A 13,612-nucleotide genomic window follows, 5' to 3' on the forward strand; every position below is an offset into this window, starting at 1 on the left:
ATTAAAGTTGTCATAACTACATGAAAGAAATTTCTACTTTCAGCAATACGCAAATCATGAGTAATTAAACGTCATCCCGTGTCTAAACAATATTTGACCTAATCATTGGTGATATTTGTGTTTTCCTCTGAAAACATAAAAACTTAAGGCTAAATATATAATCTTTTACAGCTTTTTATAAGGCCTTATAAATATAAAAGTTGTAATAAATACCTTAAGGGGATTACTATTTACTGCAATAGGCAAATCATGAGTAATTAAAACTTTATCCCGTGTCTGAATCATAATTGACACAATCATTGGTGATAACTGAGTTCTTCTCTAAAACATTAAAAAACATAAAACTAATAGTGAATCTCCAAAATACATAATTATGTTTATAATGTCTTATAAATGTAAAAATTGTAATAAATACTGCTAGGGCATACTTCCAGCAATAAGCAAATCATGAGTACTACATACTACCTTGTAAAGTAAATGATAACTCTTATAAACGGAAATGTTAGCAAAGAGTTTCATGTAGTTACCTTAATGGTTACACATAGATGAAGGCCTCCATTCTTTGAAGTTTGTTCAGATATGATGTTACTTAACGATCATTCCTAATAAATACTAGAGGAAGCTCTTTTGAACCAAAGTTTAATTATGAAGGTGAGACATAGCTAAGATTTATACTGTTTCTGTTGTCATCAATTCCAAAATCTTCTAAAATAACCCCAATCAAATCATTGTAGATCATATCTTCATAAATCATACTAAGAGAAGATCTTCGTTCATCATCGGCTATGAAATCCCAATGAATTCCATTTATTAGTTTCCATTCTCCACATATAGAACACATTTCGATCATCATAATCTGATTATAAGAATATGGGGATCAGAGAAAGAAAAAATATATTCAACACAAATGTACTCAAAGCAGGAATGATCAACAAGATATATCAAAAAACGATAATACATAACACTATGTTCTTCATTGATAAATATTTATAAGGTTTTATAAATTTGAGATGTAAAAACTTCATGAGAAAATATTCGTCTTCCTTCCCAGAAACTGACGATTTTGAGAAATCAAACTAAAATTACAGAAAGAGATAAAAATCACCATATATTATCCTCTCACTTTTGTTACTCGTTAGTGGTGAGAGATTGTCTTGTTCGTTTGAGCTTGTATTCTTCGTCAAATCTCGCCGGAGAACTCGTCAACGTCATCCAATCTTGCCGGAGAACTCGTCAGCGTCGTCGAATCTCGCCGGAGAACTCGTCAGCGTCATCAATCTCACCGGAGAACTCGTCAGAATCGTCGAAGCTCGTTGGATTTTATCACCGAAGAGAATTTGATGGATTTTTCGATTTGGGAGCTCTGTAAATCGTGGGAGAAAGAAGCTAGGTTTATTTTTGATTAGTTAGGGGTACAATTGTATTTTACCTATTAAAATTTTAAAGGTAAAATTGGTTAAGATATAAATGAAAAGTGGTATAAGAAAAGTGGTAGTTTTGACAAATTCCCTTTAACAAATGCAAAAGCTCGTCTTCTAAAAACTTATATGAGAGTATTGACCAGAGAACATTTGGAGAGTATTAGCATTTAGTAAATTGTTTTCTAACAAATATTAATGGGATAATGTAGAGTATATTGTTAATGCCAATAACATCCAAACATTTTCTATACTCATCATAAAATATCGTTAAAACTTATTTCTCTTGTGTGTTGGCATTTACCTTTCCAAATTTGCACTCACCCACCACACATCCCCAATAAACTTCAAAAAATATAATTCATCTAGTCATTCTTGATCCGACAATACATTTTTACGTAGTTTAGTGTCTACAATAATCTTTTTCCTATCAGTCAACCAACAAAACTCATATTCCTCATCTTTCATATCCAGAGAAATTACATGTACGAACATGAGACAATTACCAACCGCACTCAAAGCCCATCTGTTGGGCTTTCAACATCGGTCTTAAATCTGATTTCATTGTTTTTTCGAACATCAGTTTAAAACTCCAAGTAAGCTTCTCTATGAGTTTCTTCTCTTTTTTACGGGTCGAAGCCCGTAATTCCCCCGGTCCAAAAACACATCATATCATATTTGTTTTATCCCATCGGCCACTCTAACTTCGGACCTCTGACACAATGTCCAAGGATCCTTTCCAGTTAAGCTAATGACCTATGGTTACAAATCTCTTCTCTGCTTTGCCATATATATCTTTCATTATCTTTTAATTAGTAGTTTTTTTCATCGAGCGTTGGTCTTGGACATGCAATGGGCATTGGTCTCTTTATCATAAACCAGAAAAATATTCAGCATAATATATAAAAATAAAAAATTACTTAATTTAGTTATACTAGTATATTATTATTAAGTTTAAATTGATTTATTTAAAAGAGCTGAATTTGATGATACATATTTTAATTCAAACTTATAGTTAAATAATATTTTAAACATTTTATACATAAAATTATTTATTTTTTTGAAAAATAGGAATATCTAATAAATAAAAATCAGTTATTCATATTTAATGATAAATTACAGTAAACTGTTAATATAAGGTTACAACGACCTAAGTAAGTGATGCATATAATAACGGCACCTAAAATAATTTATTGAACTTATAAAATCCCACTCTTCAATTGTTTTCTTATTATTTATTAGGGGGATTGCCCCCGCGCAAGCACGGAATTGTGGACAGAGTTCTTGTTTCATCTCAATATTTTTAGGGTTATTGTAGCTGTGAATTTTGCGTTTTGGGTTGATCATTGTTTTTCAAGTTTTTTATTGTTATAGGGTTAGAGTTGTGATGATGAACTGTGTATGCACTGTTCTCCACTCATGAATGACTAAAATGTGTTAGTAATGTGATTGATATAGTTCGTGGTATTGCTTGCTGTGTCACTGAGACTTATTGTTTGTTTGTCTTTTTAATTTAATACTTGTACTGTTGAGATTACATAAATTATATTAAGGTTGTTGAAAGTACCTTTTGTTTCTGGATATTTAATTTCTCCAGTTTAGTTGTGTGTATTAAGTAATAATTTTTTTATTCTTATTATGTTGGTTATATGTTTTTATTTTTATTTTTAAACTTGTTGCTTTTACCGGACATTTAAAACAAATACATGAAGACTTGTAGAAATAACTATAAAATGAGTGACAATTAGTACTTAGGCCTCAATGGGTTTTGAACGAATATATGTATTTCTCATAAGAAGATAATAACATTGGCATGTTGACATTGAGCATGTAAGCTATTTTTATAAGACAAGAGGAGTGAGCAGGTGAAGATGTTGTTTCCGCCTTTGTGTCTGTTGGGATTGTCTCTTGTATCTCCTGATGTTGCTGTGTTTGTTTCTCTTTTATTTGATGGGTAATATGTAAACAAAAATCATTGTTAGTTGTATTTATCAGAGTTGTAACTTACTCTGTTTTTTTGTTTAGGTAATTTCAGTGATCTTGGTTGTCGTCTTCGTCTTCTTCGTAACCATCTGTGAAAGTAAGTTTGTAAATTGTTAAATAACTGACCGTGTAGTTTGTATTTGTTTAGCTAGCTCAATGTATGTGTCGTTGAGTTTTAGTTGAGTTGATTGGTTGGGTATATTTGTTTTGAAGTTTATTTACAAGATTAGAAAAAAAGCGATGTGATCATTAATGATTCGTCTTTTTTTGGGATTCTAGTTTTTGGTATTTTGATTGTTTGAGTTATTGTGGTTTCTTTCAAGCTGTAAAATAAAGATTTGTGTAAAATTAGATTGATAAGTAAGGGAGATAAATAGACGACCACAAATCTTGGGTAGAAAATATTTTTGATTATTGATGTTAGCACAATATAGACAGTAATATAAAGGGAATTATGTGTTGATTGTTTCTTACGGATCAATGAGGAAACGAATAACGACTCGAGTTGTTTTTTTAATGAGGTCAGATCCCTGGACAGAACGGATTTTCCCAACCACATCTGGAAGTTCTAGGTTTGTGTTCCCAATCACTTGGAGATTGTCGAACAGTCTAATCTTGACTGGAGATTGATCTCAGGAGCACCCGTGATGACTTCATCAATAATGGTTAGTGAGATGAAACAAATGAGTAATGGATGATCAGTTATATTGTACATGATTGAGCACCTAGCAACCTCAAAACGATCGACTTTCACAATGGAATCTGCTTTCAAAGATGGTTTGTAATGATTAGCACGTCCGACGGGAGTAAACCCATGAATCACGGAATCTGCAAATAAAATTATTCAACAAAGAATCAGAAAATCAACTAAAACAATTATGTTAAATAAGTGTGATAGATCGAAGATTAACTTACCTTTTCATCAAGAACGAGAACCGTGATTCCCACAAACTCCATGTCTTTCTTGAAGTTCATGGAATCCCAAAAGCGAAGGAAGCCAGAGACTATGCTCTGACTACTACGACCAAGACGGAGAAACTCGAAGGTTGAGTGACGGACACCGGGATGCCGGTTTGAGGAACTGGAGAGACAGAGAGAAACGTTTTCTAGAAGATGGTTAAAGCTAACAAGAATCAATGAGTTTTGTGGAGATGCAGATTGGGTTCATCAAAGATGAGAATCATATATATAGGGTTTTCAGAGGGGCTACAAATCAGGAACATTTATGATCAAGCGATTTAAGATGGAGACATGAAGAGTTCACCGGTGAAAAAATAGATTACGAACAGACACACGACAGAACTTTGTAACTCAAACTTGTTTGAGACAATGATGAAAAGAACTCAAACTTATGTTAAACGAAAACAGTTTACAATATGAGAAAACTATAATTGTTGCAAACTTGAGCTTTTTTTTATATATAACGTGATGAATCCCATTTAAAAATGAAACCCATAATACATTTGTAGGCGCGACCCTCAGAGGAAGCCGAAGAAGCAAGGGCTTTCGACCTTTATAAATATATATTAGGTTCGGCCATTAATGTACAAAGTATCATTCAGCTTAGTGGTATAAATGTTGGTGTTTATATCTCAATAATCCGGTTTGAGCCATGGGCTTGACACTTTTTCACAATTTTTAAAAGTAGGGCCCACAAAACGCTGACGTGGCGCGTTGAGTAGTGAGCAAAAACTCAACTATTATAATATAGATTGCCAGTGTATTAATTTAGCATTTAATTTTCTATATATTTTTATAATCAATGCTACATTTTATACTTAAATCAATCGTAAATTTTAAAATAATAAAAAATTCTTGAATACTATTTTAATACTTTTAAGACTAGATATTTAGTTTTAAAATGAACTCTACTAAACCATATTTTAAGTGTATTTTTTTGTCAGCAACCATATTTTAAGTATACTTCATCAGAAGTTTACTAGAATAAGATTTTAATTTTTTAATTTTGTATATTTCTTATATTTTTATTTTGCTGGTATTCTCTTCCATGTTTTTCATCCCCCCATCCCAAAAAAGCAAGATGTTGATCTATAAATTTTATTTATTTATTTTTTATTTATACTCAAATAAAGTTACAGGTTTGAACTATATGTTTTGTTTTACTGTTATTTTTGCTTAAAATCTTTCTTTTGATTTTTCGAGGTTTGGAGGTATCTTTCATGTTCATGTGATGTACATATTTTTAAGATCCGAAGATTATTCGATACAGTAGACTTCAGTATACTTAAGTCACATGAAATATGATTTTTTTTTCTTTATTCTTTCTCATAGTGTATCTTATTTTGAAGGTGTTCTTTTCCATGGCTTTCATTTCCCTTGATAAAATGTAAGATTTAGATCTCTAGATTTTATATGTATATTTTGTGTTTATAATCAAATAAAGTTATAGATTCAAATATCATATTATTGCTTTGCTATTATTTTAGGTTAAAAAAATTTTTGAAGCTTTTTTTTCATATTTGAAGCTACTTCACGTTTCTAAATGTACAAACTTTCAAATCTTAAATTTATCCAATATTGTAAACTTCTGATGGAATATGCTTAAAAATTAAGGCTTAGTAGACTTCTAATAAAGTCTACAAAACTATGAATTTTAAGCAGACTTAAATCTTTTTTACTAAAATGCAATTTTAAATTAATTTTAATGTGTTTCTCATAATACTATCTTATTTTGTAGGTATAATATTCTTTGATTTTCATCTATTCTCTTAAGAATGTAGACTTAGATTTATAGATTTTAAATGTGTAATAATGTTTTTATATTCAAATAAAATTACAGATTCAAAGTTTATGTTTTTTTTTTGCTACTATTTTTTTTTTTTTTTTTTTTTTACAAATTTGAAGCAAATTTCACGTTTTCTATATATGTATATTTTTAAGATTTTAAAATTATCCAGGACAGTAATCTACTTAAAGTTAAGGCTAGTAGACTTCAAAACCATGATTTTTAAGGATGAAGTCTACTAAAATATAATTTGAATATTTTTATGTCTTTTTCATAATTTGTTTTGTATGTATTCTCTTCCATGGTTTTCATTTCCCCCTTCCAAAAATTTAAGATTTTAATCTATAGATTTAAATTTGTATTTTGTGTTTATAATCAAATAAGTTATAGATTCAAACTTTAGGTTTTAGCTTTGCTATTATTTTAACTTTAAAACTCTATTTTTGATTTGTTCAGATTTGAAGCTGTCAATTTTTACGTTTTCTAAATTTACATAGTTTCTGATCGGAAAGTTATCCGACACAATAGACCTCTAATGAAGTTTTCTAAAATATGATTATCAATTATTATTTTTAATTTTTCATAAATTTATCTTATTTTGCAGGTATTATCTTCTATGGTTTTCATCTCTTTCTCTTAAATATCAAATATTTAGATTTATAGATTTTAGATATACATTTTGTGTTTATACTCAAAAAAAATTCTTTGATATTATTTTAGTTTAAAATTCTATTTTTTATTTTAAAATTTAAAGTTATTTTCACGTTTTTTAAATGTACATATTTCCAAATATGAAAATTATCCGATATAATAGATTTCTTATGAACTTTACTTAGAAGTTAAGGCCAGTGGCCTTGACAAAGATTTTACTGAACCATAAATTTTAAGTAGATTAAATGAAATATACTATAAAATGTGATTTCATACTTTTTAACTCATTATTTTTTATATTTTAATTGTTATTAACATTATTTTATCAAAATTATAAGATTATATTTGAGCAATCAAGACTATGAATAATCAAACAAACTGTAAAAAAAAATCTTATTAAATTTGCTTTGTAATAAATTATTATCATAGATTATTTACCTTGTAAAATTTAGAGAGCACCTTTTCGCTATTACAGATTTAGATGAATAAAAGCACAAACATAATAAAGCACATCTTCTAATTTCTATTGAAAATCAAATGTTTCTCTCTCCTATAACCAGTGTTTTTAAAACAATACCGATCCGGTGGTTGGACCAGGTTTGGCCTTGTAGCTGGGTTGGGTATAATAACTGGTTCGACCATAAACCAGTGAAATAGTCGGTTTGGATCTCAAAGTTATGAAACTTTAAAAAATCAATAACTATCAAAAATATATAAACTAACCATATGAAAAAAGTTTATATGTATACTGTTTTATATTTGATTTTTTATAATTTAATTTTTATGTATCATATATGTATAATGTTTAATATTTTATTTTTTATAATTTTATTTTTATGTACCATATTGAACTGTGATCCAAATAATTATCCGGTTCAGATTTCGGTCCGGTTTTACAAATACTGCATGTAACCAAGTGGCTCGTGTCTCTGTCTTATCTATAAGCATATCTTCATCTTACCTCTTTTATCTTCCAGACTTTTGTTAATTTTATTATTTTCTATCTTCTACACCTTTGATTAAGCACGTGCATTCAGGGTCCCAATCGGGGTCCATTTTTGTCCAACCGGGTCTCGTTTTTTCAAGTTTATCAAAATCAGTCACATTCGGGTTATATGGAAGTTCGATTCAGGACCAGTTCAGGTTCTATCGGGTTCAGGACAAGGTTGATAAATCTTCAGAGAACCGGTAAGACCCCATGTACTTTAGGCCCAATCGGTTCTTCGCTTTAAAAGTATCTGATTTGTATCTACTTTGTAACCAAAACATAAGTAAAATCGGTTCTTCTATTTTAAAATACCTGATTTGTACATATTTTTGTAACCAAAACATCAGTAAAATCAATTCAAAAATAAGAAAGGAACATCAAACGTAATTATTTAAAATCAAACGAAAGGTAAACATAGTTATTGATAGAAATAAAATCAAATAAACAAAAGCATAAAACGAAAACCAAGTTCTCATGAAATGAGAAACATTATTCAATGAAAACAAAACCAAAATCTAAAAATTTCACGCTTCAACCATCAACCTTCATGTAATAGGTAATTATTTTACATGTTCAATAATATCTTAGTGTATTTTGGATACATATTAGGAATTGAGATCATGTTTGGTATAAGTTCTTTTTTGGGAATTTGGATGTTTTGGGTTCTATCGGGTAACCATTTAGAGTCGGGATCGGTTTAGATAATACACATAACCTGAAATACCATAAAACAAGATTCATTTGGTATTTAATTATTTCGGATTTGGATGGGTTTGAATTCCTTTTTATGAGATCGGGTTTGGTTCGGGTTTTCTGGTTCAGTTTATTTGCCCAGACCTACATTTGATACTTCTTCTTTCTTTTTTGCAATATTTTTTCTAATTTTCTGCAATTCTCGTAATTTTTATGAATATGTTCAACATAAAAAAAAGCAATTTAATTTAATCACACCTTCCCCGACATATTTCTTCCACCAGATTTTCTCTATTTTCTCCTCCTCTTTAATCCTTTTCGACTACCGAACTAAACCGTTCTAGAGTTTATATGTATGTTGAAAGTTGATATTATTACGGCTACTAGACTTGGCCTTAGAGTTCTTACTCTCAAAACGGTATTTTCTCCAGCTCAACCCCGCTTATTTTCTGCTTCTTCTCTTCTGTATCAAATGAGTTTACATAAACTGAGCAAAGCAAAACTAACTAGAATGATTGGTAGAAGCTTTGTCGTTGTTCCCATACTATTTTTGGCGAAGCGCTTCATAAAGGATTCTCATTTTGGCAAGATTTTCGAGGCCGAGATATGTGGACATGTATGTGTGGACATGTATATGTGGACATGTGACTTTGTAGAATCGTAGGTGTGTTTCAAGTGTGTATATAGGTGGATGCGTCCATGTTAATACAAACATGTGGATATATAGTTGTTGATCGTTTGTAGATTGTGGAGTTATTGCAAATTGGGTCATGTTTAGTTGTCTAATTTTCACCTTTGACATTGCTTGTTTTTTTTTTTTTTTTTTGAACCGATGTTAATTTTAACCAAGTGGTGAGCTTTTTGGTGTTTGATAAGTATTTCAGAAGAACTTTGTCAGCACAGATTTGTGAAACTCCAAAAGAGTGATAACAACTGTAAGAGGAATAAAGCGTGAAATATGCTCTTTGTTGAGAAAAAAGGACGTTTAGGGACAGTGGTTAATCATCGATGAACCTGATAAGCACAAAGAAGTATTTTATAACCTTATCAAGTACGAATACAATCTCTAACCGCCAAATACAGTGTAGAGCCAAATTCTTGAAGAATTATTCTTCCAGGACCAAAGAAACAATTAACAAATTGCACAAAAGACCCAATACAACTCAATACAATATTTATACTAAGTTTGTTTGACTGTTTGACTCATAACTGTTTGCAACGACTTCCTCCACGCCATCGTCACTTCTCGACTTCATCTTTTCTTCTTTTTGCTACTAACTCCTCTCCAGTAGTTAACTTCTTCCTCACTACACACGACGGAGTCTATCAATACCCCCTTCCCGAAATTGAGCTTTCCCTCAAGCTCAAAGGTGGGAAAACTCTGCTCAAACTCCTTAATATTCATCCAAGTGTGCTCAAAATGTGGTAATCCCTTCTAACGAACCAACCCTTCCAAAGTACCATGATCATCATAGCGTGAATCCATCAACTCTTCAGGGTACAATACTAACTCTTTTGCATCTGTCAATGACGCCAGAAGTGGCATTACCAAATGACCCATGCCAAGAACCGGTTTGAGCTGAGACACATGAAAAATGGGATGTATCTTGCAAGACTGAGGCAACTCCAAACGATATGTAACTTCTCCCACTCGTTCCAGAAACTACAAGTGCCCATAAAACTTCCAGCAAGCTTCTGACAAAACCATTTGGTCACATTGTTCTGTCGGTAAGGCCTTAACTTGAGAAAGACAAAAGACCCCACAGAGAACTGTAAATCCTTACGGTGTTCGTCTGCGTTATTCTTCATCAAATCTTTAGCCCTCAGAAGATGTATTTTTATATCTTCCAGCATAGCATCTCTGTCTCGCAACATGGTTTCTAACTCAAAGTTCTTTGTTAATCCTTCCTCAAACTACAACAAAGAAGGCGGCTTTCTTCCATAAACCAGGTCAAATGGAGTAGCTTTTAAGGATGTATGAAAGGAAGAGTTATACCAGAATTCAGCCCAAGCAAAATACTGACTCCATTGCCTCGGATGGGACGAAGTAAAACACCTTAAGTATGACTCCCAGCAGCGATTAATCACCTCTGTTTTCCCATCTGATTGTGGGTGACATGCTGTAAAGAACTTCAGTTTGGTACCAGGAAATTTAAAACATTTCCTCCAAAAGCTACTTAGGAACACTCTGTCACGATCATATATAATAGACAAAGGAAACCCATGTATTCTGACAATCTCCTTCACAAACTTCTCTGCAACTGAATGAGCCGCATAAGGATGCTTCAATGTAAAGAAATGAGCATACTTACTCAAAATATCCACCACTACACAAATTGCATCCACTCCATTAGATTTAGGAAACCCTCCAATAAAATCCATAGATAGTTTCTCCTATATCTAATTCGGTATCGGAATAGGCTCAATAAGCCGGCTGTAGACAAGGTTGAGGTTTTGTCTGTTTGGCACACATTACACTCCGCCACAAACTTCTGCACATCCTTCTTCAAATTTGGCCAGTGAAATAATCTTTGAGTCCGTTTAGTCGTCTTTACACACCTGAATGACCTCCCATCATACCACTGTGATATTCCTCCAAGATCATAGCAATGTGTTTTGATCCTTTCCGTAAGACTAGTCTATCTATATAGAAAAGACAATCACCTTTCACAGTATAACCGGTTTTTCACACGAACCAAACAGGAAGTCACGCAAGGTTTGTTGAATATGCTCATCTCCATCAATTTTATCAAAACACATCTTGCATCTGAAGAGTAGAGACTTGTATCAAGGCCATCATCAACTCGATTACTGTGAAAGACTGTTCCATCATAACGCGCGAAAGACCATCAGCTACCTTATTATCAATACCAGCTTTATATATGATTTCAAAATCATATCCTAAAAGCTTGGTAAGCCACTTCTGATAGTCCATAGAAACATCCCTTTGATCAAGCAAAAACTTCAAACTCTTTTGGTCAGTAAAAATTGTGAATCTTCTCCCCATTAGATAGTGTTTCCATTTCTTCACCGCCATTACAATAGCCATAAGTTCTATTTCATAAACCGGCTTCAATTTCTCTCTATCAGTCAACCCCTTACCGAAGTATGCTATCGGTCACTGACTGCATGAAAACCGCTCCAAAACCATACCCTGAGGCATTCGATTCTACTATAAACTGTTCTTGAAAGTTGGCAAAGCAAGAACCGGAGCATTGATCATCCTTTGTTTGAGTATCAAACGATTTATGTTCTTTACTGCCCCAGTCAAACCCTTCTCTCTTTAACAGATCAGTCAATGGTCTCGCTATAACCCCATAAGACTTCAAAAAACGTCTATAGTACCCGGTAAGCCCCAAGAAACTTCTCACCTCTTTCACTGTTTGTGGAGCTGGCCACTTAGAGATTTCTTCTGTTTTAGCTGAATCCGTCGCAACTCCTTCAGCCAAAATCACATGGCCCAAGTACTCCACTTTATTCTGACCAAATGAACATTTCGTCTTATTATAAAAAAACTGATGCTAAATCAACAACTCCAAGACTTCTTTCAGATGACTCACATGCTTTTTAACATTGCGACTATAGATCCGGATATCATCGAAGAATACTAACACAAAATGCCTCAACAATGGTCTGGAAACCTATTCATTAAAGCTTGGAACATTGCCAGCGTGTTAGACAATCCAAATAGCATTACAACAAACTCATAATACCCAACATGCATGAGTTTGAAATGTTGTTGTTTCAGTATCAGCTTCCTCCATTATTATCTGGTGATACCCTGAGCGCAGATCCAACTTAGAAAAAACACAAGCACCCTCCAACTCATCTAATAGCTGATCTATTACCTGAATATGGAATTTATCCGGTATTGTAGGTTTTTTTTACTCCACGGTAATAAACATAGAACCTCCAAGATTTGCCCTTCTTCTTAACCAGGGGTACTGAACTTGCATAAAGACTTCTACTTTGCCTTATCACACTAGATTAAAGCATTTTATCAACTAACTTCTCCATCTCTTCCATGTGAGAGTGGGGATATCTATACGGTCTCATACAAATAGGTTTGGTCCCAGGGATTAATTAAATTAATTGAATGCTCATACCCTCGTTTAGGAGGCAACTGTTTGGGCTCAGCAAACCCTTCTTGAAAATGTTCCAGAACTTGTTGAATTTCTATCGAATTGCTTCGTTATGTCTCTGAGATTCTTCCACTGATTGCAAACAAAGAACGAGTGAAACCATATCCAAACCCATCTCCTTGTTAAAAATAGACGGATCACCTTTCAATGTCAATTTCTTGTTCTCTAACAGATAAGAAAGTGTTTGATCCTCCCAATCAACTTCACACTTCCCTAAGATTCGAAGCCATTGAACACCGAGGATGATATCGACACTGCTAGGTTCTAAAATGATAAAATCATTCTTCAAATCAACTGACTGTACCATCAAAGAAACATGTGTGCAAACCACTGGTTCAGTAACCAAAATTCTCGTACCCACTTTGATATGCATCTTCGATTTATGCTCTATCATATTCAATTGAGCTTTAGAGACAATCATTGGGGGAAATGAAATTATGTGTAGCTCCACTATTTATCATCACCAGTACCTTCGTCTTGCTAATTCAACTACACATCTTCGTTGTTGTTAGTGAGGAACGTCCAAAAAATGAGAATAGTGACAATTCCATCACCTCTACAACCATATCATTCACATCTTCAACGGGATCATGAAACTCTTCATCCATTTCATCTTCCTTTAGAACCACTATCACATACACCTTTCTGTTGCAACAATTGTGCGCCTTGGACCACTTCTCATCACAAGTATAACATATATCGTCTCTTCTCTTAGCAGCAGACTCCGCTTCAGACAGTTTATACGGAATTGTATATGTATTATTATGTCTGTTACCCCTCTATTTATCTCCTACTTTTGTACTCAATTGACCTGTATCATTAGTTTGGCTTCCATTTTTCCAAACAGCCTGATTAAGTGGTGCATTTCTGAAAGTGATTCCTTGACCTTGCTTTAATGTGCGATTCTCTAAAGGTTTCACCGTAAACATTTTGAAAAAGTCACTATCCTCCATCATTATTATTGTTGCGATGAAATTAGCCGGAAAAAAGC

This window comes from Brassica napus, chromosome C9, assembly GCF_020379485.1.
Source record: "Brassica napus cultivar Da-Ae chromosome C9, Da-Ae, whole genome shotgun sequence".
NCBI lineage: Eukaryota > Viridiplantae > Streptophyta > Magnoliopsida > Brassicales > Brassicaceae > Brassica > Brassica napus.